Source organism: Stylophora pistillata, chromosome 5 (genome assembly GCF_964205215.1).
Source record: "Stylophora pistillata chromosome 5, jaStyPist1.2, whole genome shotgun sequence".
Classification (NCBI taxonomy): Eukaryota; Metazoa; Cnidaria; class Anthozoa; order Scleractinia; family Pocilloporidae; genus Stylophora; species Stylophora pistillata.
The window spans coordinates 3,759,276-3,767,099 of NC_142523.1; the positions used below are offsets into that span (position 1 = coordinate 3,759,276).

The window sequence follows — 7,824 nt, forward strand, 5'->3', positions numbered from 1 at the left end:
GGCCATAATCTGTTTAACCACGCCCGGCCTTTTCTGTTTGTGAGCATGTATTTATGTTTGATAAAGGAAGTGAAATCCACTCTAGGTTCTGTTTATCAGAATAGTAGTCATTTGTGCCATTTGTACCATTTTTAAAGAGTTGGTTGCTGTGTGGCTGACGTTATGCATGTGGTCCCTATGTGGATTTGTATATTAGCAAGAAAAATTCAACTCTAATGACAGGCTAGTCTAGCCAACTATACGCGAGGTAAAAGTAAGTTAACCTGCCTCTTATAATCTATATCTATACAGGTATTTGTAATGTCTAAGTAGCTATGCAAAGACTTAAACAGTGTTTTTGAGAGTCAAGGCTATTTTCTTTAAAGTTTGTCGTTTTAAAACTCGCAGGATCTTCACCATTTGTTACTTTCTTTGGCAACTCATTTTCCTTTCTCTATCTCATGCGATCAGTAATTGTTTCTTTTGAAAAGTCAGTCAATTTAGCCCACGACGTCAAGTACATGTAACTTCTTCACACGAAACATATTTTTTTCCCCAAAAGTTTATCTGAGTCGTCTATTTTTTACCAAACGCTTGTTTGAATAAATTACCCACTTGAATATACAGAGGTGGAGGTTAATCCACAGCTTTAACTGAAATTAAGAGCAGTGGAGATTCTAAATTTTTTTTTTCTTAGAATCGAATACGAATCATTAGTTCTTAGTGAGACCCTGTTTAAGGATAGGTAGATAGATGTAAAAATTAGGGTATTGTGCTTTTAGAAAGACATGTAAATGTCGTGAAATTGAGTCTTATGAAATATTTTTGAAGCTTGCTAGTTGTAATTTGTCATGGAGAGAATATATATATCTTATTAGACGTTTTGTAGTGTAGTATCTCTGAGTATTTTTACGAGTTGTGGAGTATATTGACGAGCCCGTAGGGCGAGTCAAAATACAAATAACGAGTAAAAATACTCAGCGATACTACGCAACAAAACGTCTAATATGTTATTTATTATCCAACACGCCAAAATTTTATTTCAGTGCGGGCGCAGTTCGCGGATTTATTTACGAGGAGTGCGTGACAAATGTATGCGAAGCGGAACGGAATTGTCGCGTTGTGTTGCTGTTTCTATTCTCTTTATTAAATGAAGAAATTTTCTGGTCGTCAAGCTGTTTTTCTTTGTTCGATTCATCTAATAAACTTGGATCTATATTTGCCAGCCATTCTGACTCTTCGTCGTCGGAAATATTATCAAATTGTCCGCCACTTTTTATTTTTTTTGGAACTACAATCCAATTTTTCACTTGCGCGATGCGAGAAAACCTTTTTAACCGGTACTCTTAGACGAGTACAAATACCGCGTGATATTTGTACTCGTCTATGGCGTTATTTGTAATCGTCTAAGTGTAGTTGGAAAATAATTTGAAGTACTCTATTTTAGACAAAAACTTTATATGAATCTCCTTTTTTCCAAAGGTCTACTTGAATAAATTACGCACTTAAAAATCCAGATGTGGAAGTTCATCCACAGCAGTTACGGAAATTAAGAGAATTGAAGCCGTTCCACTCTTTAGAATCCAAAGCAAATGTTATTTCTTAGAGAAAACCTGTTTTAGGTAAGGTTGATAGGTGTAAAATAAGTGTATTGTGCTTTTATAAAAGACATCCACATTTCATTAAATTGAGTCTGATACAATATTTTTTAAGCTTGCTGGTTGTAATTTCTCATGGAGAAAATATTTTGAAGTACTCCATTTAAACGCTTGATACTTTTAACTTCCCCGTGGAGAGATTTCATTGTAAAAAGTTTACAAATCCTTGAAGAAAATCTTTTCTGTGACCATCATACTTTTTCTGAGCCGAGATAATTTATAATTTTAGGAACAATAACTTTTCTGGGTTAGGTGAAATAATAAGAAGACACTATTATTACAATTACAATGCTATTATGTGATTAAATTATTTAAAAACAGCATGTTACTTTGATAAATCTATGTAAAATTTAAAGAAAATAAATCGCCTAAGATTCCATAATAAGAAATATTGTTTATATATAATTAATTGAGAGGAAAGGAAATTCCTAAGAGTCACACATTTTGCCGGGGGTGGAACTTTTGATCTGGAAGTTCATCGTTAAATGCATATCACCAATTCTTTTCCTATATAAGTTTAACGTCTCTGATTTTTTAATCCTCAGTTATGACCACAAACCGGAACCAAAGAACTAACGCTGTTTTTTTAAAAGTAACATTGTTGAACTTTCTGCCTTTACGCAGCAGCAGTTAGTCGTAACAGAACTTTTTCATAAATTATAACCATATCAGGATTTCGGATATCTTCAATGCAATTTTTAATAAGTATACATGTTTTTTTTTCTATCACGCCACCTCACACTCCTTCTTTAATTCTCATAACTGAAATATCAAACAAATGATAAATTCATCAACATGAAAATCGAAATTATCGTAGCTGCCTCGGCTGATGTTTAGCCATGACGCACGTACTTTAGAGAGAAGGAAGGAAGGAAGGAAACCATGCCCAATATATAAAAAGCAAGTAGTCTTGAAGGGAAGTTCCTTTAGCTGATATTAGATCTAGACCGCGAAATTTTCTGATTACTTAGAGTGAGTCCCGCATGCTAAATTGCTTGGCATAACAATTGATTCCTTTCTTTCCTGGGAAAGCCACATCAGCAATATGTGCTCTCTCATTAGGAGCAGACTTTCGCTTCTGAAACGTATCAAACCATTTCTTACTCATAACTGCTCTTTGAATTACTATAACTCTTGTATCCACTCTTCTTTGTTGTACTGTTCCACTGTTTGGGCTACTTGCTCTAAAACTCTTCTTCTCCGTCTACTTCGTCTTCAAAAACAATCAGCTCGCCTTATCCTTGACACCGACTGGCATCAGTCCTCAGTCAGTCTCTTTGCCAAACTCAAATGGCTCCCCATTTTTCTCTTAGTTAACCTTAGAAAGCTTGTCCTCCTCTTTAATATTCTTAATAATCCTGAAGCACCAAGCTGTCTCAAACAATCTTTCCTTTTCTTGCCTTCTAGACGAATAACTGGTGCTATTACTAGAGCTGTAACCTTGACCTTCAACTTCCTTATCCCCGCTCAAACTGCGGTAAACGCACTTTCGCTTTCAGTGTAGCCTCGCTCTTCAATTGTCTTGACTCCGACCTTAAAGAACTTCTACGCTTCCCAAACCCCTAGACCTCTTTTTCGACTAATCTGCCTGCCTTCAAAGGTAAAGTTCTCTCTCTTTTTCTAACCTTTACCTCTCGTGCTTCTCACCTGGAAACGTTGCTTTGTCCCAATTGTCGCTACAAACTTCGTTGCAGTTGCACCTCATAGTCTTTTGTTTTTAGTTTTTCCAATAGTTAATCTTAATCAATAATGCTCCATGATATTCTGTAAGTTTTTTCTAGTTTCACTCATATGTATATACATGTTCATTTATTATTCATACTTTGTCATTATGTATTTTTTTCATATTTTGTCAATGTTTCAGTAGTGTGAGGGCCTCATGTTAGATAACTCCTTGTGTTAATGAGCGTCCCTCCTTAAATAAAGTTTATTGAATTGAATTTAATTGAGTTTTCAATTATGCTTTAGAACACGGAACTGAAATTCTGGAGGCGTTCCTTGCCCCGGCCAGCCAACATCCGTCAATATTAAATATTCAAAGCATTCTTGAACTTGAGGGCTTGTCATTTGGAATTATGTGGAATAGAAAAGATACCAGGGCTACAGTGATAACATGGTTCTCTAGAATTTCGATTCTCTTATCTGACATGTCAAATGGTTCTTTTAAAGTGCATGGACGGACCCGCTGTATTAGTGAAACGACGCCGAAGATCTTTGATCGCGAGAGACGAGAACCAATGGAGATAAAAGTAAAAATATATTGACCGCTGATTTTCCAAGGATTGACGGATTCCGGATTGACCAGCAACGGAAAGAGAAACCATGAAAGTAGATGCTGAAACGTACGTTGGTGCCTTTATTAGGAGTGACATGGCATGACACATAGTAATGACACAGAACACATCAGACATCACGGCGTAAGCCATGAGACGTATTAATTGCAATTAACAAAGGCATGGCGCATTACGGCCACAGAAATCAAATGCAAACTAGGTTGTTTTGACAGTTATATAAACTTCTCGCTCATGTGAACATCGCGATATTCAACATTGCAAAATGAAAAGCTAATCCGGTGGACACTTGTGGCAACTTTTAATAGAAAAATATGTAAAAGGTGTTCCATCGTGGGGTATGTACGATTAAGGGCAAGCTTGGTCCTTCAAGATGGACAAAAATTTTTGGTATGTTTTTGTTTGTTAGAAACCAAGTGCATCTCTACTACAGCCATGTAGGGTTTTTGGAATCGAGGCACATCTATCGACACCCCACTTGAGCTACGGAACTCAACTACAGCAACATTTCATGAAAACAAAGTTGCCCATACCGCAGGTGAAAGTTCAGGGCTAGCTTTTTATACAGCAAATGGATTTAAAAAGTCTTAACCGAAAACCAAGAATAAAACTCTTTTATTTGATCTGGTCTTCATGTAATATTTAAAAAACGAGTGCAAGTGTTTCATCAGGGTTTCCAAACACGAGAACTGATGAAAGCACTCGGCCTATGGCATCGTGCTTTTATTGTTTTAGAGTGTTTGAAAACCCCGATGAAACACTAACCACGGGTTTTTGAAATTGCTTCTCAATCGTGCATGATTAGCCAAGAGCAATGAAAAAATTCTGACTGATTTTGGCATCAGTGGGATTTGACATTTTATCAAGCTTTACGGTTTGATATTTTATCAAAGTATAGTGGCAAAGCCTCTGTCCAGTGTTTCATCGGGGTTTCTAAACGCACACATGTGGCCAAATTGGCGTATCGTCATTGGTTTGTACTTGATGAATTATCAATGAGTTTGAGAACAATATTTCTCGAAAAATTTTACTTTAAATGATAGTGAAAATGTGGAAATTTCGTCGCTCTTGTGCCAGAAATACTGATTTGCCTCAGTTTTGGTATCAACTCAACTTAATAACTGCTATTGAGTTACCAAGGTACCGAGGCCTCAACAACAATATATCTTTAAAAAAAAAATTATTTAGAATACGAAAAATCGGGGAACCTTTATTCAAAACTCATATGCTCACTTATGGATAGCTGATAATTGTGACAACTGGTCTGTTGTTAAATCAACTTCATTTTCCGTCAAATCAGTCACAGGTGAGGTCTCGAAAATTACGAAAATGTTCCTTTCCTCAAAAAGAGGAACAGAGGGACCATCGTTGCTCTGCCGAAAGTGAGACTTGACTTCGCTCGGAAAAGTTTTTATTTTTTAGGAGCTTCAGCTTTTAATTTTTTACCTTTAAAAATCAAGCAAATTAGCAGTAGGGTACTATTTAGGGAGTCTTTAGATCAATTTTTTGTATAGGGCATTTAGTTGGTTGCGTAGTCATTCTTATCTTATTCTAGTTTTTATCCTTATATTATGTTATTTAGACAGGACCCCATTGATAACAGTGCTCCCGCAATGAAGGGCTATCCTGTATAAATATTTATTATTATTATTACTATTATTATTATTATTATTATTATTATTAATTGCCAACCACACTTAAATTTGTTCACATTTTTAATCTCGATCTTCGACCCACGTCCGAACATTAGCCAATTAGAACACATCTCTTGCATAGCTGTCAATCTAATTCGATCGGCATAAGCAAGGGAGCGTGTCATTGCGAGATCTCACCCTAAGTTGCCCAAATTTCAAAACAACTTCGATGATAACTATCTCAATCGAAACAATATGTTTTATATAGGATGTGGCCATCCTTAAAATGGAACTGAATATATTGAACAGGTCTGTAATATCGAACTAAACGACTAAGCATACTTGATCTTATTTGGTTTAACTGCGTCCATATCACTTAGAGTCCGAAATGATATATGAAACATTTGCAAAGAAAGCGTTACACATGAATTCCAAACTTTTGTATCGAAGTCTCAAGAGGTTGAAAGAACAGCTAGCCAAACACGGAGAGCTCTTTTGAAATGAAGTGTTAACTTATTTCAGTTGTCGTTGCAAATACTATGACAAACGACTGAGTTTTACCTCCCTAATCTTAGGTGTGGTACAGCACTGTACACCTTCTCTGAATGAAAAGAATTATGGCAATACTATTTTTAACTGCAATTTTCCTCATAAATCAATGCGAATGACATAGTTACTACAGAAAAGCCTCAAAATTTTTAGTTTTTAGTGAATGATAATCGGCTCTCCTATTACACGCGCTCAGAAAAGGTAGAACTAAAGGATAGTACCTGATGCCTGAGTATTTCAGCGACCGGCGCTTTATGCCGGTGCTTTATGCCGGCGCTTTATGCTAAGAAATTTAAGATGAACAAATATGCCAACCAAAGCATCTTAACTGCGGAAACTGACAAAGCCATGTTTTATAACTGTGTTGGTGAGGTAATTCCGAAGTCATCCGACGATCTCATGAAAAACGAAGACTCCGATCCTTAACTTTAGGATACGAAAGCAAGCTCTGTCATGACACGAACTACTATCTCTATCTTTGCGGAAACTAACTAAATGCCCAACACTGCATCAACGTCAACTTGAAACCAATAATAATTGCATGCTTGTTGATGATCAGTTGTTCACGAGTCTAAACTGTTTGTGAAGTCCTATTTAGAAAACGGAAATATACTGGAAACCTCAGTTTTGCAGCATTAGTCTTAAGGGAAATCTCACGGCGTTTGATATTATTCTAATACTACGTCTGTCATCACTTCAAAATTGCGGCCTTTTTCTTTACATGCCTCTGTTTCATAGCTAAGTACACGTGATAAACATAGAATAATAAAATATTATGAAGCTTGTACCCTAATCATTATTTTGAATGATGATATCTAGGACAGCAAAAGTTTCTAAACAGATAGATAAGAATGGATAGTTAATTACAGATATTTTTGCTGGTTACTGAGGTCATCAAACAGGAAAGGACATACACAGCCTCTTTTTTTTCGGTATTTAATGTCATTTCAAACCAAAAAACTGAATAAACATACCTGAAATCTTATATATTCATGTTTTTCTAAACTACCAGTAGTGTTTTAGAATCCAAAAGCCATGGAAAGCCCCATCGGAGAGCCAGCGTAGTGAAGTTATATGTAATTGCGCATTTCATCTGGCGGGCGATACGTATCACAATTATCCTCAAGACGCCATTATAGTGTAGCACTGGATCCGCGTAAAGGTTTAAATTCATGCACGCTGGATCTGGAAATAAAATGGTGGAACAACTTAAACTGAGCGAAAGCTTTTTTTTTTGTATGCAAATGAGATCAAGATTTGTAAATAGGGTCTTCTCATCATGATGATTCTCAATACTGAAGCGATTCTTTCGAAAAAAAAATTCATTGAAGCACTGGAGCCGTTTTAGCTTAAATTTCATGAATATGAGGGGCGTGACAGAACGGAATGCGCGCGCTAACCCTTTTCCGTTTGTGAGGGCCTCGCATATTACTACCGGACTATATTCTAGGGAAGGACCGTTTTTAAAATCTAATGAGAAACAATGGGAGGCACTTTTGCGGTTTCCGTCAGCTGGTGAACATTAGGGAACGAGACATGTGATTACGGTCATCTGGAACGTGATCAGAGAGGAGTGAGCCAATGAATTGCGAGGAAGTCAGCTGAGACGTTTACGTACCTTTACACCACATGTTTTTAAATAAACCTGGCTCATACCAAAGCATATGAGTTGTCAACACAGTTGAGCAGTAGGTCTAAAGTTACGCATCAAGA

The 7,824-nt window shown here is 36.5% G+C and overlaps 1 long non-coding RNA gene across 2 annotated transcripts in view; it reads right to left on the bottom strand.

The window, feature by feature from the left end:
- LOC111345956 (uncharacterized) overlaps positions 1 to 7,824 on the bottom strand; it is a 56,191-nt gene that overhangs the window by 14,166 nt on the left and 34,201 nt on the right. For both annotated transcript variants that reach the window (XR_016001607.1, XR_016001608.1), the window contains exon 4: positions 7,086 to 7,296. This is a non-coding gene — a long non-coding RNA (uncharacterized LOC111345956). The remainder of the gene's footprint in view (positions 1 to 7,085; positions 7,297 to 7,824) is intronic.